General features: G+C 36.1%; 2 pseudogenes; both read right to left on the bottom strand.

Annotated features, from left to right (window-relative positions):
• Positions 1-101: 101 nt before the first annotated feature.
• Positions 102-4,715, bottom strand: LOC120173227 (annotated as a pseudogene).
• Positions 4,716-5,206: 491 nt separating this feature from the next.
• On the bottom strand, positions 5,207-15,859 carry LOC120173226 (annotated as a pseudogene).
• Between the last annotated feature and the right edge of the window lie 598 nt (positions 15,860-16,457).

Below are 16,457 nucleotides of genomic sequence, written 5' to 3'. Positions count from 1 at the left end.
ATTAAAATCGAATAGTTGCAAAACAACTCAACATGACGACGTTTACCAACGAGTTTTCAGCTGCCTGGAAAAGGGGGCCTAAAAAGGTTTTGGTAAAAAAAATACAGGGTGACTTATCATGTTCATTATCGCATCATCATCATCATTCCATTATTCCATGACCTGCATTTTTCAACATCAACTTCGCCCATCCCTGTGTCTTCCTCTTCTTCACTATCTTCATCACCACTTACCTCTTCATTATCATTTCGCAACTTAGCCATGTGTTCGGCAAGCAATTTATCATCTCGTTCGCTCACCTAAAAATCAATCCAACATGTGAGACACACCGGAGAAAGACTGAAAATTTCAGAACGCAACAAAGACTAATGGCAATAATGGATCTGTGCTAAGTATCTACGTAGCAAGAAGATTTAACACTGAATTAAAGTCGATAAATATGAGAGAATATGGATACCCACTGCCTTAGGTTGTTCCTTGACAACAAGTTTTCCCTTGTGATACTCTATTGCTTCGGCGCAAGATGTAATTGCTTTAGTAAGAATGGCTATGCCTTGGTCCTGTACAGCACACAATAAAGAATTACATGATTTAGAAAGGAAAGCAAAATGTTAGACAGACACGCATGCAAATGGCAACATGAGCAGATGAATTTGGCATGGAGAGGCGAAAATGGAAACTCCAACAGGGGAAAAAATGTCGGATGGGAATCAACAGGGTTAACAGAAGATAATTCAATGCAAATGCTTTCAGATTTCAGAACTAAAAGCTGCGGATTGGAATTTCAAAGACAAGTAAAATAATTCACTGCAGATGGATGAAAAGAGACATTGCTAACCTTGTCGAGGGTTTGAGTGGTAAGAACATAAAGTGGAGGAGCAACAAGCTTGATTTTAACAGGGCAGTCGTCATTCCCAGCAGCCTCAGCTTTACACATGGCCTCCTGCGATTCAAAAAAATAATATATGTTGTAGACATCAATTTTTTTCATTTAAATTTATTATTATTATTAAAATTATTATTATTAGTATTATAATTATAATTATAGTTATATATTATTTATTAAATATTACAAAGCCCAATTACAATAACCCAGGCCCAACCAGAATCGACCCATATCCCAAATGGAAACCCTAAACTGATTTAGGGTTTCATCTAGGGTTTTCAAACCCTAGCCCCCAGCTGTTTCCAAGATCCCAGAAGGCCAGCCGCCGTCAGTATCATCAGCCGTTGGATCTGGCAAGATCCAACGGCCCAAAAGGGTTCCAGATTGAAAACCCTAAGGTTTTCAAACCCTAGCTGCCGCCTTCAGGTGTTCCAACCCGCTGTAGCCACGACACCACCGCCTCTTCGAAGACTCCAGAAACACCATGCCGGCCGTCCACGTCGCAGCTATGGGGTGAGTCACCACATAGTTTGGTGACTCACCAGAACTCATCTCTGGAACCGGTCCAACGAGAGCCTCGGTGGTGGCTATAAAAGCCACCACTGAACCTACAAAAAAAAAAAAAGAAAAGCAAGGACAGACAGCAGAGAACAAAAAAAACAGAACAGAAAAGAAATAAAGAAAAAAAAACAGAGAGGAAAGAACCGAACAGAGACGAACCCACAACCAACATAAAACCAAAACAGAAAACAAAGAAAGAAGGAAGAAACTTACCCTTGGAGCCTTGACCACCATCGGAAGCACTAAACATTGCCGGAGAACAGAAAATACCGAAGGTATTTTCGTAGATTTACTCCGATTAGGAGTCTTTTAGGGAAAACAAAGACCGGAATCGGTCTTAGGGCGTTTAGATCTACGCTTTGGGGGTGTTTTTGGTGAATTCCGACCACCGTTACGGTGGCCGGCGGCGGTGACCGGCGGCGGAGTACGGTGGCCTATGGCTGCCGGTTTCCCTCCGGCGAGGGAAACTAGAGAGAAACCAGAGAGAACTCTGGTTCTCTCGTTTTGAGAGAGAAAGGAATGATGCAAATGAGAAGCTTGGCCCTTCGGGCCAGGCATTTAGGGTTTTTAAAACCCTCCCCGAACGACGTCGTTCTGGGGAGGGTATCTGTGTAATTTAAGAAAGGGTAAACCCTTTCCGCAACCCTTATAGTTCTGTAACTTTGCAATTTAGTCACTGAAATTAACTTTTAATCATTTTAATTTAGTGTTTAAATTTTATTTTATTATATTTTAACCATTAACTGTATTTATATATATTTAGGAAAATATCAAATTTAGTCCCTCATAGTTTATTAATTATTATTTTAATCACGTATTAATTAATTAGGTTAAATTACACTATTAATCATTATCTTTCATAATATTTCGAATTATTACCTTTATTTTTAATACTTTATATTTAGTTTTATAATTTTTGAATTTCTTTTATTTTGATCATTATTTAATTACAATATTATTTTGTTATTACTTTTATATTTTAATTATTACTTTAATTATTATTATTATCTTAGTCATATAAATATATATATATATTTTTATAATAATGTTTATTTATTTTCGATATCAAAGAAAAGGGCAGTCTTAATACAACTGGATGTCCTATTCTGGTATTTTAAATAATTAAATATTATAAAAATTATAATTTAGTTTTATTTAAAATATTAAAATTTTAATATATTTTTATTTATTAATATCAAAGAAGAGAGCTGTCTTAATATACCTAGAAGTCATTTTCTGATATTTTTGAATAAATAAATATCTTACTATATTAAAATAAATTTTTGTCATAAAAAATGTTTGTCCTTTATTTATTTTTTAATATTGAAGAAAAGAGCTGTCTTAAGGCACCTAGAAGTTCTTTTCTGATATTTTTAAATAAATAAATATTTTTTTTATATAATTTTGAAATAATAAGATTATAAATTAAATATATATTTTTGAATTTTTAAATTTCCAATAATAGAGACAATTTATAATTAAAAAGTACCTGTTGAGTTAATCGAATGACGAAATTGGCCAAGAGGGGGGTGAATTGGCAATAAAAATTTTGTGGAAGCTTTTGCAGAAAATTGAAAGTAATTGCACAGCGATTTACAGTGGTTCGACTTTCTCAAACAAAGTCTACGTCCACTACCTTAGCTATCCACACTAAGGATTTTCCAACAAATTCACTAATTTGTTCTTTCTTTTGAGGCCAAAGAGATAACCTTACAATTCCCTCAAGAGTATACCCCAACTCTTGAGAACACTCTTTTCTCAAAGAGAAGATTACAAATTTGCAAACTTACAAGAAAACCTCACAAGGTAAGATGTTTGCACAATTCTAGAACAAAGAAAAGAACACTCAAAGATGAATACAACTGAGCACAAAAAGTGTTCTTGAAAGCAAAATGAATATTGAATGAAAGTGGGCTTGAAATGCTCAAACTTGAGGTTTGATGCTTTCTCTTTGATTCTCTCTTGATTCTAGTTGCTTGATGTTTCTTATTTTTGATCAATGGCTTCTAAGCTTGCTTAAATACACCTTGGATCACTTCTGAACGTTGGGGATAATTAGAGAAGATATTATAGCCGTTTTAGTGTGAAAACATTTAATAAAACAGCTTGGACAGTGGGGGGAATCGGTTCCCTCTCATAGGGAATCGGTTCCCTAAGTGTAAAATTCAAATATTTCGACCGTTGAACAAGGGGGAATCGGTTCCCTCCGAGCATTCTTGAAATCTCGGAGCCAAACCATTCAGGGGGGAATCGGTTCCTCCTATGGGGGGGAATCGGTTCCCTCTGAGTATTCTGGAATTTTTAGCTTTGAATTGGTTCGAAATACTTTGTAAAATATTTTGAAATTGTTTTATGATTAAAACTTAATTTTACACTTAAGTAAGGATCAAAAATGATTTTTGAAATATTTGGAGTAATGTTTTGATATTCGAATAGTTATATCGAATATACTTAGAAAATCATTTGGAAAATCTTAAAATTCATTTAACTTAATTTGTTATATCGAAATATTAAAATGTTTCAACAGTACCAATTTTGGGCGTTGTAGGGGTGCTAATCCTTCCCTAAACGTAACCGACCACGAATCCCTTTTTATTATTAAAAAGAACGAATTTTTGGTTATAAACGCAGATCAGTTCATTTTTTTAATTGGTGTTTTCTTAAAACTCTTTTAAAAAAAAAATAATTTTTAGGTATTCGACCTACCTGACCCAAAAGGCCGATGGCGACTCCCAAATTATTTTCAAAACCATTTATTCACATCAATTTCCCCGCCAAATTTAATATTTCGTGCCCGGACGAAAACCGGTTACGACATATGTTACCAACAAACAAAGTAGAGAGGGAGCCAGAGATTCTGTGAATGATACCTAAATGTGAAGAACACCATCAAACTGGAAACATTTCATTTCAATGTCAGCCCGAATCTTGAGAGGTTGTGGAGTCATTCTTCTCCTAATATTTTTTATCAAAGCATCTTTGACTTCCTCAGTTACAGCAGGAACCACCTCAGTCACCTAAAGAAAGAAATGGTTAGAGACTCAAATCTGCTGAGGAAATAATGATCCATGAATCTTGCAAACGAAAAGTTTACCTCCTGTCCATCTGGGCCAGGTTTTTTGACTTCGCACGTAAGGGTGTTCAAGACCGAGTCAGGATCAGACAATGATTTTGAATGCCTGAATACATAAATATTAAGACCATGACAACAGTGTGTAAAATATAGAACACTTGAGAAACGGCAGACTCCTACCTCAAGCATGGCCATATTTCCGGTACAGAGGCCAACCAGTTTTAATGTACAACACCTGTCACAAATAATTAGCATCAGTCAGTTGTATGCTGATCAGCTGATGACAGAGATTACTTCCAATGCTGACTATATGTATAGATAATTAGCATGCCATCTTGTCCATATTTTTCAAAGAAAATGGGTAAAATGCAATCTAAAAGTGAGCAAAAATTCCGACATTATGTAGTAAAAGTAAAACTTTTACAAGGAAATAAGCAAATTTGCGTTTTGATTATCATATTTCGGTAACAAAAATCCGCATTCTCCTCATAAGCATTAAATCAGAAAACAATAGGAAAGTAACCTTATTCTCATTTAGCATCAGAAAGCTTTCGTTCTCTCTCAATAATGACCATCCTGCTAATAGCCGTATGGTATGTTGGTAGAATGTTAAGACTCTTAATAACCAGGGATCTCAAGCACCCCAAGAAAAACCAAAAACCCCAATGACCACGCCACCACAATCACTATAGGTACTGTAAGCTCCGATGAGGAGAAAAGAAGATAAAGAGGACAAAGACACAAAAAAGTCGACCCACTAGAAGAACTGTTAATGAGTTCAGATCATAAGCCAACGCATACAGGGTATTTCCCATAAAAAGGACAATACTGCTAAATATGAGAGGTCTGAAGTATGATATGTTAGACCACGCACTAAAGTACACTAAAGAAAACACCTGTGCAACAGCCATTGCCCCAATAACAATACCACAAACTGTTGCAACAGCTCCAAGGCTCATGGAGTAGTTATCTGCTGTAGGGACAATGATATATGTATTGACCATATAAAGGAATGTGTTTGCTAAGTTCTGGAGTGACATAAAATGATATTTCTCTTCATCAATGCGTTGCTCCATGGGAGCAGGTAGCTCTTCTTGCATAATCAGAGCATGTTGTGCCATAAAGTTTAGGGAGTTTGTTGAGTGAGTTAACCTATCGACACCCGCTTTTATTGAATCAACCACAGGATCCTGCAGATGATCCGAGTAAGTAAAATAGCGTAGCCACATATTTATTTGTAACATCCTCAATACCGGGTTAGTGACCAAATTGTAAAGTTTCAGAATTTGGTGACTAAAGTATAAGAATGAAATAGTTCAATGATTATTGAATATATATGATGAAGGTTATTTTGTAATTATTAAAAGAAGCTAAGGGTTAAATGGTCATTTGATCAGAAAGATTTTTATCTTTCTTTTAAAAGGTAATATAAACGTGGGAAATGAGAAACATCCAGAGTTCTCTTCTCCTTTCTTCTTCTTCATACGTGGGAGAGCCAAGCTAAAGGTGAGTTTTCTTGTGGATCAAATTCTTGATGAATTTAAGGTTGCTTATTGATCCTTAGATAATAACTAAGCTTAAGGAAAGCTTAGATTATCTTAAAACTATAAGATGAGGAGTAGATGAAGAATTAAAGAAAGGAAGTAGAAAAGTGAAATCTTGAAGTAGAGTTCATTTCTTAAATTGGAAGTTAAATTTGACTTGTCAATGGTTAAATTAAGAGATTTGGAGTGATAGAATTGGATTTAGAACATATAGAAAATTTGGTATGATTCTTGAATCTCATAAAGAAGATAGGATTTTAAGGTTAAAGATGATTTACATGGATATAAGTTGGTTCAAGTAATGGTAATTGAGTTTAATGTCAAAATAGGGGCTTAGAATAGAAGAATTAAGGGAAGAGTTGATGATTTACGTGCTAAAATGTCAGTTTTGGGCAATGTGCATCGATGCACATTCATTGTGCACCGATGCATCGATGATAAATACCAGAAATTGTTTAAGGTGCATCGATGCACATGCAGTGCATCGATGCATGAATTTAAATAGAAAACATCGAATAGGATTTATGCATCGATGCATAAGGAGTGCATCGATGCATCCCCATTAAATACAAACATCGAATAGGATTTATGCATCGATGCATGGTGTAGTGCATCGATGCATACCTTCATTAAAAGATGAAATTGGCTTTTTTTTAGACTAAGGAGTGATAGTTTCGAATATATCAATCATTATACTGATAAGTATTAATGTATTATTATGTAGATATAGAATGAAAGCTTGTTCCGGAACAAACTAAGGATTAGGATTGATTCAAACAACGAGGCCCAGGTGAGTGCATATTCAATAGTATATGATGTGCGATGGGAATAAGACTTGCGATGAGTCTATTTCCTGAAGTGTTACACATGAATGCATGATTAAAGGCATGAATTGAATATGCATGTATGTATGCTTGATTATATGGATTGATCTGTTCTTTTATGTGTTAGGTGAGAAAGTATAAGTGATTACATAAGAAAGGTTATGAATTATATGAGATATAAACTATGTGATCATAGTAAAATATAATTATATTATTATATGATAAGTGAAATAAGCTAGATAATATTGATCTATAGGATGATGTGAGAATAGTACACTAACTATGAGATTTGAACATAAATGATAATATGAACATATAAGATAAGCTAGATGGGAAAGATTCATATGTTTAAATAAAACTATAACACAGGGGTTGTATGATAGAAATTTATGAAGCTATATGAGAAGATTATAAGAGTTATATGAAATTGAATTAAGTAAACTGATTAGATTATATACATAAAGAAATAATAGAAGTGAGATGTGTTTATAAGTCTGACATAGATGAATATGAATATGAATTATAAGAGTGCTATATGATTTATATTAGGATAAATCTTGAGAATATATATATATAGGTAGATATGAAATGAAATGAGTTATATGAATACATAATTATGTGATGAAATGGTGGATTACCTGAACATGTGAATATATATATATATATATATATGTCTAAGAGAAGGTATAAGATTAAGTTATAAGAAATGTGACTATAAGTATATGTGCTCTAAGTGATATGACTTATAGGTATTTCTATTATAATGTTACATGATATGTTATGTATGTTAAATGAATTATGTGATGGAATAAGAAAAGATATGAAATATATATGTGAAAACAAGTATATGTTATGAGATAAGACCTATGACTATAAACTACGTGAAAGTGTTCTAGGTGTTTCTATATGTTATATGAAGTATATGATCTTATGTGAACAAGATATGATAAGTATGTTTACATGAATAAATGTGATTGGGTGAGAAATGATAGAAATTATACAAGAACATGAGATATGTGACATGTGAATTATATGGAAATGATCTACGTGTAAGTGAACTATGTGACTATGTGATAATATGAAAAGAAGCTATGTGATACGTGATATGTGAAAGTGAATTACATGTTTATGTGAATATTTGAAATGAAATAAATGATAATGCCCATGTTATGTGTCATGGGAGCTAGGGGTATAGTTGGCATGCCAAGAGTCGAGGGTCTACGCGGTCCTTCGGGACATATGTATATTCTTTGGAACATTTATGAGGTCTTTGAGGCACATACTTGGTCCTTAGTATATGTATATGATTCTTAAGGAATAATATGTGGTCCTTAGGGACATTATTATATGGCACTAAGGTGAAATTCTACGAGGTCCTTCGGGATATATATATATTCTGTGGAACATGTGTGAAGTCTTGTAAGACACATACTTGATCCCTAGTATATGTATATGATTCTTAAGGAATAATATGTGGTCCTTATGGACATTATTATATGGCACTACGGTGCAATTCTACGCGGCACTTCGGTGCAATTATACGAGCTGTGGTGACAGCATTAGTGCACAACCTCTATAGACTCACATATCGATAGTTCTCACATATGTACATGGGCTAATCCAGAGATATGAACAAATATATGTTAGTGGTATGATAAATGTTATAGAAATGTTATGATGTTGTGTGTGTATAGTGTTTGATTGAAAAGGTTAACCATAAAAGTATGTGATTACATGATAAACTGTTAATGATGAATTATGTGTATGTATGTATTTACTGTAATTAATTTGATATGATTTTATATGATACAAAGAATGCATGGAATTGGTATAACATGATAGAACAGAACATGCATGTATTGATATATGTTATAAAGTGCATTATAAGTTGTTATGCCTCACTAAGTCTTCGACTTAGCGTGTGATTGTTTCACACGTAGGTTTCGAGAAGAGTAAAGAGGAATGCGGAGCAAGACAGGTCAGTTCTCCTTACCAAATGTCAGATCAGAAAATATATGTACTGGTTATAGAGTGTAGTTGGCATGTAGTCTAAAGATATAAATTGTATGAACTCTGATATATTTTGTAAACGTTTTGAATAAGTTAAATGTTATCAAAGTTTTTAAATTACTCACTATTTTATACGAATAAATGTTTGAAAAGTAAATGTGACACTTCGGACTCGTATCCGGGTTGGATACGGGTTGGGGGTGTTACATTATTACCATATAACAATTTTACACAGAAAATAAGATGAAAAATTTATAAAAAGTATATATAGCAGAAACCCGGAGAGGAAGGGAGGGAGAATCATAAATTGATAAGTATCTTCCCTGACGGTCTTGAAGTTCATGAAGATTACGAAATACTGCCCCAACAACAGCACCTAAACCCTGCATATTATACATTTAGAAAATAATCTTATGGATACTGTTAAAACTACTTCTACATGCCAACCTGTTACACCTTCACAAACTCATCTAGAAAAGAGCTGGATTTTAAAGATAGAAATAGGAATGATTGAAAGGAAGGCAAAGCCGAGTTTGGCGCATTACCACATGCTTGAACACTTGCTGCAGCTGAGAGTAAGGATGATTAGCGCGGATGATTAGCGCGTGTTTTAACATAGTAATCGGTGAATCTATAGCGAAAGCGTTTATCAAACTTTTTCAATATCTTTCGCAGACTGATAGCATTCATTTCAACAAAATAGAGAATCTACAAAAGATTGTGATCCACTCCCTGTAAGCTTCTCTTAGTTCAGTTATTTTGGATATTTGTGGATGTTCCTCAAGAGCATCATTTTGTTCTCTAAGCATTTTAACTTGCTTGCGTATAGTCCTTGTTACTCCAATAGAAAAAGGGCAATCTTCTCAATCTTAAACTTTAGTTACAACAAAACAAGAAATACATCAGATTCAGCCTTGGGAAAGAAATTTTCCATAAAGCACATAAGGTGTATGGAAACCAACATTTTTTTTTTTGGATAAATAACTTATATGCATCCAAAGAAAGCAGCAAAAGCTGCAACAAAACAAGGGTAAACACTATATTAGTCCTCAACTCATATACAAGTGCCTATATACATCATCTCTTCTATGTGTAGAGTGTTTATACAATTTGTACTGAACAGTATCTTTAATCTTTGTAACAATCGCATCAACTGAACGCGAAAACCTCCTAAAAACCCTATGGTTACGCTCCTCCCAGATGTGAAACAAATAAACAGTCCATGCGAGCTTTAAAAACCTCACTCGAAGGGACTTACCCCTCAAGTTCTCAACCAGCCAGTCCATTCGTTCATCCCAGCTGTACAGACCAGAACGAATCCCACACATGACAAGAAAATCATCCAAACCTCCTTAGCAAAGGGACAATTAGAAAATAGGTGGCCACGTGTTTCCAGCCCATTGCCACACATAACACAGCCGTTGTCCATTTCCAGACCAAACCGAATCAACCTGTCCTTAGTGGGCAGTCTATTAAAGATGACCATCCATGAAATGAGAGAACATTTCGGAATATGGGCAGGGAACCAAATGATTTTGTGCCAGTTAACCTTCTCTCTGCTAGTTCTGATTTTTCCCCATATCCATTTGCTGCTAATTAAATGCCAATCAGTACTAGGAAGGAACAAAGATCTAGCCACCTCGCGGAGCTTCAGCAACTTTTTGATAATCCAACTGAAATGGCCTTTACAGATCACTTCCCAAAAACTCACATTTTTAAAACAATACTCTTTAATCCAAGCTATCCAAATAGAGCCTTCATTAGCCAGAATGTTTTTTATCAACAGCAAGCAACACGCTTTACTCCACAGAGATAGGTCTCTAAGTCCCAGACCACCCTCAGACTTCAATGAACAAATCTGATTCCATCCAACACGAGCTCCTCTGGCAGGAGAGTCACTGCCCTTCCAGAAAAACTGCATACATAGTCTCTCAATGTCCCTGACAATCCCCTTGGGGAGGATGAGTTGTCTGCTCTAATAATTGAAAATACTGTGCAGCACAGTCTTGATCAACTAAAGCCTACCCCCAAAGCTAAGCTTCTTACTAAACCATTGAGAGAGCTTGTCCTTGATTCTCACCAAAAAAGCAGCACAATCCTTACTGGAGAGTTTCCGAGTGACCAGAGGCACTCCAAGATATCTAACAGGTAATTGAGCCACTCTAAATCCAGTAATAGATTGTATCTAATCAAGGGAACTCCCACTTAAACCACAAGCAAACAGTTCCATCTTCAGAGCATTGAGCTTAAGTCCTGACAGAGAATAAAACCCCTTAAGGGTACATTGGACCCCAAGAACAGATTCAAGGGAACCATGACAGAACACAAGGAGATCATCAGCAAAACTAAGGTGAGTTAGGGAGATTCTTCTACATTTCGGATGGAATCTAAATATTCCATGCTTAACAGCTTTGTTCAGCATAGCAGAAAGAGCATTCATCACCAAGACAAAAAGATAAGGAGACAAGGGATCACCTTGTCTAATCCTCCTTGCCCCCTTGAAGTACCCCACCAAGCTACCATTTAAGAAAACATAATACATAGGGGTAGTAGTACACTCCCTAATCCAGTAACAGAAAAGCCCATAGCCTCAAAAACAGTCAGAAGAAAGTCCCAGTTAATGGAATCAAAAGCCTTCTGCAAATCAATTTTAATAGCACATCTAGGAGATAGTTCATTCCTAGAATATCCTTTCACAATTTCCTGGGCTAAAAGGGTGTTATCAACAATGCTCTTACCCTTTACAAAGGCTGACTGGTTATAGGAAATCATGCTAAGTAAGTTGTAAGCCTATTAACCAAGATTCTGGTGATGGTTTTGTAAACTACTGAACAACAAGAAATAGGCCTAAACTCCTTTGCCATACATGCATTCAAAGACTTTGGGACCATAACTAATATTGTAGCATTAAAAGCAGGCAACAAGCAGGAAGATTGGAAAAAATACCGTACAGCAGCAATAAAATCACTGCCAACAATGCTCCAGGCAGATTTGAAGAAACCAGAAGTATAACCATCAGGGCCAGGGCTTTTGTCCTTACCTTGCTTAAAGAGGGCATCTTTGATCTCCAAATCACTTACCTCTTTTGTAAGTAAGGTGTCTGCACCTTCAGGCAAAGAGTAGTTCAGGAGGTCCTTCAAAGCTTCAGCTGAACACCCTTTTACAAGAGAATCAGGGAAACCAATGAGGTTGGTGAAATAACCCACAAGCTCAGTAGACATTCCTTCAAAAGAGTCATAGTACTGCCCATCTTCACTCCTAATAACCCTAATAGTGTTCCTCTTCTTGTTGGAGAGGACCCTTTGATGAAAAAACTTTGTATTCAAGTCACCCTTCCTTATCCAATGGACCTTGGCTTTCTGTCTATAGAAAACAGCTTCAACAACTTCTAAATCAACTAAATCAGTATGGACATTCCTTTCTTCATCAATCCTCCTCTGGTTAATGTGAGCTAGATTGAAAATCTGAATCTGCTCCAATTCTGCCCTCTTGTTCTTGACTCTACCAGAGATATCAACAAAATAATCCAAATTAAACTGCTTAAGAACATGCTTAAGTCTTTTCAACTTGTTGAATAAGCAGCTCATAGCATCCCCAACACATTGGCCCTGCCAAGAATCCCTAACAATATCAAGGAATTTCTCATGCTCAGACCAAATATTAAAGAACTTGAATGGCCGAGGATTCTTTGCCATAATTCCCTTGTGAGTCCACAGTATACCCAGGCAATGGTCAGATACCCCCTGGGCCTTGAATTCAACAAATGAATCAGGGAAGTCCACCAGCCAATGGTCATTAACAAGGATTCTGTCCAACTTACGAGCCAAGAAATATCCTTCTTGCTTATTGGACCAAGTAAATAAGGGTCCAAGGAAAGGGTGGTCCATGAGCTCGAGATCTTCCATACAGTCTTGAAAGTCCTTCATATCAGGAGTACAATGAATCCCCATGATGTCAAAATCTGAACTCTCCTCAGCCTTTGCAATGATGTTAAAGTCCCCCCCAATTAGCCAAGAGGAGAGGCCAATAATCTTCTCAACTATGCCCAAGTGTTCCCAAAGGCTCCTCCTAGCAATACCACTATTACTGCCATAAACAGCAGTAATAGTAGTCACATGCCCATCAACAGACCCACTTACAGATATGGCCTGGTCACAGCAACTCAAAACTGAGAAAGAGAGGTGCTTCCTCCAAAAGACCCACAATCTACCTCCTTAAGTGTATTCGTAATTGTCAGCGAAATACCAATCTTCGGACAAAATAAAAGTAAGACTAGTAGAGTTCACACTACGAATGCGAGTCTCCATCAAACAGAAAATATCAACCTCACAAGCAACTAATCTCTTTAACACCTTCAGCTGCTTTAGGGGGTTATTAATCCCCCTAACGTTCCAGAAGCTGACAATCATCAAAAGAAAGCAAGCTGAGCACTAGCCCCTGTGCTCAGATTCACCACAGAACTTCTAAATTTCTCAATTTGATCTTTCTTTTCGGTCTTTATTTCATTAAGCAGCATGGCTACCCCAAAGAAGCCACTCGGGCTTTCCTGGTGCCCTCAGCTACAACTTCTACTTTACTTGAAGAGCCAGCAACCTCTTTTTTCCTACCCTTTTGCCTCTTCTTCAAGGAGTCCTGTAGGGTTGGGAAGTCACTAGATTGGGTAGTGCCCTGTGTGTGAATAACACCATCAGTAGGTGCCCTCTCATGTAAAATAGGCTCAGAAACTGACAGTTCCTGTGACCCAGTAGCATCTGATAACTTATGTGCCTCAGTAGCAGTTAGTGAAAGACTAATAGTATCCTTACTTACACCCATCAAATTAGGCTCACTGCTCTCTTGTAGGGCATACACTGTAGTCTCTACAGCATTACCCATAAGTAAAACTTTAGAGTTGCAGACAAGATCAGGAGGCAAAACTGAACTTTGAGTAATCTCAATAGGAGCATTAGCAGATCTAGTTGTTCCTGTGTCAGAAATAACAGTAACATGCAAGTTACCCTTGCTATCAGAATCTATAACCTTGCTATACTTCTTCCTCCAAACCTGCACCTCTTTTGATTTCTGATGGGGCTGCCTACCATCAGTACACGAATTGATATGGTTCCCAAATGTATTACACTTAGCACATAATTTGGGCAACCAAGGAACATGAACACTAACATTTACAGAGGAACCATCCTTTAAGACAACCTGAATGGATTCGAGAATGGTGACACCAGCTTTAATTTCCACGCACACCTTAGCATATTCGAGCCTCTCTCTTGAAGTTGTAATAGTGTCCATGTACAACGGGTTTCCTAAGGCACTAGCAAGATAACTAAGTCCCTTCTGAGGGTAGAGTTCTAATGGAACATTATAAAGTTGCACCCAGATTGGGACGAAGGAGGGTCAAAGCTGAGTTTCTGCATACCAGGTGACCAGCTCCTCAAGAACAATGGCTTATTTTGAACATGCCAAGGTCCATTATCCAGGACCCAATCCCTCAAATCAACATCAAAGAACGAAAAAACAAAGAGATTAGGGCCGGCGATACAAACCTTGACCTGAGAAGAATTTCCCCAAATCGATTCAATTATACGCTGCAAAGATCCAAAACTGGGAGCCGATTCAAAAAATTGACCTACTAGGGCATGATTCCAGTCCGCAATACCTTCATCAATCACCTCAGGCGGAGGTTTAACAGTAGCCACACCATCCTTTAACTCAGGGGGAAAGAACTCAAGAGTTTGATCTTTTGAAACCATGAACAAATTCTTCCAATCCAGACTCACAGAGCACGTTTCCATGACAACAACAGAACCAGAAAGTCCACAAAGAATGAGAAACGAACAAAGATTAGAAGAAAAGAAGAAAATCTGAGTGAGCATTAGGCCTGCTAACGTACGCCCAGAGAGCCTCCATTCTTCTTGGGCAGGACTTTCTCCAAATTTCTCTTTAGATTAAAATCTATACAAAGGCATTCTAATTCCACAGGGTCATGACACATCACATTTCTCACATGGAGCTTTTTAAATAATTCGTTACCAGCTAAAAGAGGCTTAAAATGTGATATAACAAAGAGGCAGAACAAGACATACAAAATAAAGGATAAATTACAGAAATTCCCATAAACATACGGATATCCTATCCTCTATACTCTCAAGCATACTCTTTTCTCCTTAACAATCCATAAATATTGAAAAAATGGGAAAAAAGGAGTGACACTAAAGAAAATCTAAATTTAGTAAAAGGAGAGAGTATATATATTGCAAAAGGAACAAAACATATTATCAGTATGTTCATAATGGAGTCCCTTCTATTCAAGCTTTTGGTCTCAGTTTTCCATGAATAAGCACATACAAATACTCTTGAAGTTCAGTTTGGACATACCTGATTATCCAACATTCTTGAGAAATCTTTGAGAACTTGTGGATGATCTAGTGCCCGACTTCAATTTGATGAGCATACTGTTTGACTTCCTTCTTAATTAACTTGTAGTTTATGTAATAATTGCAAGAGAAATGAAATATGATCACGTCAAATGATCTACGCCTCTCCTCTAACAACATTCAAATTTGTTAACATGCACAACAACCTATCTCTGTCTCCCTGTTTCACATCACATATATATGGTTTTTCTGTATTAGGAAGGATAATTTTTTAGATTATTGACTAAAGACAATAAAAAGGTTGCTAAATTATATATAAAGAAGCATGTAAACTCTTCATGCTCACATAAGATAGATAGTAGCAAATCAAGCGCCATATACTATTAAAGAAGTCAAGGGCAGTTATATTAAACAGCAACTAGCAGCATGTTGCACGAGCACAAAACACAGTATTGATGCAGTAGAAAAGTATATAACAAATGATACATGGGAAATGGTTTAAGAGCAACGCACACAGAAATGAGAATATATCAAACATACTCCTGCCATTCCTGAATTTGTCTTTCCTTCAACTTGTTCCCAAAGGCAACCATATCTCAATGCAAATAAACGAAATAAATATTAAAAGAATGCTGCAAGAAAAATTATAAACAGTATGCAACCTTTGCATTAAAAGGTAGAGAACAGGAGAAAAAGGTTTGAAACCAGACGCTGGATAGATCAAAACTGCGTTTACATATCATAGAACAGAATATAACTGAACTATCAATGTATCAAACACGAGAGGAAAAGCCACGCTAATTGAATTGGCCGGTGAAATCATGTGTTTCTGGTTCTTACTTATTGCTGAATTAATTACCTGAAGGCATCTCCATCTGTAATTTCTTTTAGCTTTATTTTCCACTTTACAATTCAATTTTTTTTTTAATAGAGCCAAAACTGAAGATGATAAGAATGAAGTTGGCAGCATAAGCTGCCATGAGCTTTACGTGAAAACATCAAAGCTTATCGGATTTGAATAAATTTTAATATTTAGAAATAGATCAAGAGCTATTAAGAGTAGGATCTCATTTGTACTTTTAAAGTAATTCTAGTGATTATTATGGAGATGTTGAATTAAAAATATTACGTATGGAGGTGTGTTATGATCACGTCCATTTAAATTTTAAATTTATGTAAAGTGTATATAAC

The sequence above is a fragment of the Hibiscus syriacus genome, unplaced genomic scaffold (genome assembly GCF_006381635.1).
Source record: "Hibiscus syriacus cultivar Baekdansim isolate YM2019G1 unplaced genomic scaffold, ASM638163v2 tig00111942_pilon, whole genome shotgun sequence".
Classification (NCBI taxonomy): Eukaryota; Viridiplantae; Streptophyta; class Magnoliopsida; order Malvales; family Malvaceae; genus Hibiscus; species Hibiscus syriacus.
The sequence above is the reverse complement of the archived record's forward strand: the minus strand, read 5'-3'. Positions and strand labels throughout refer to the sequence as shown.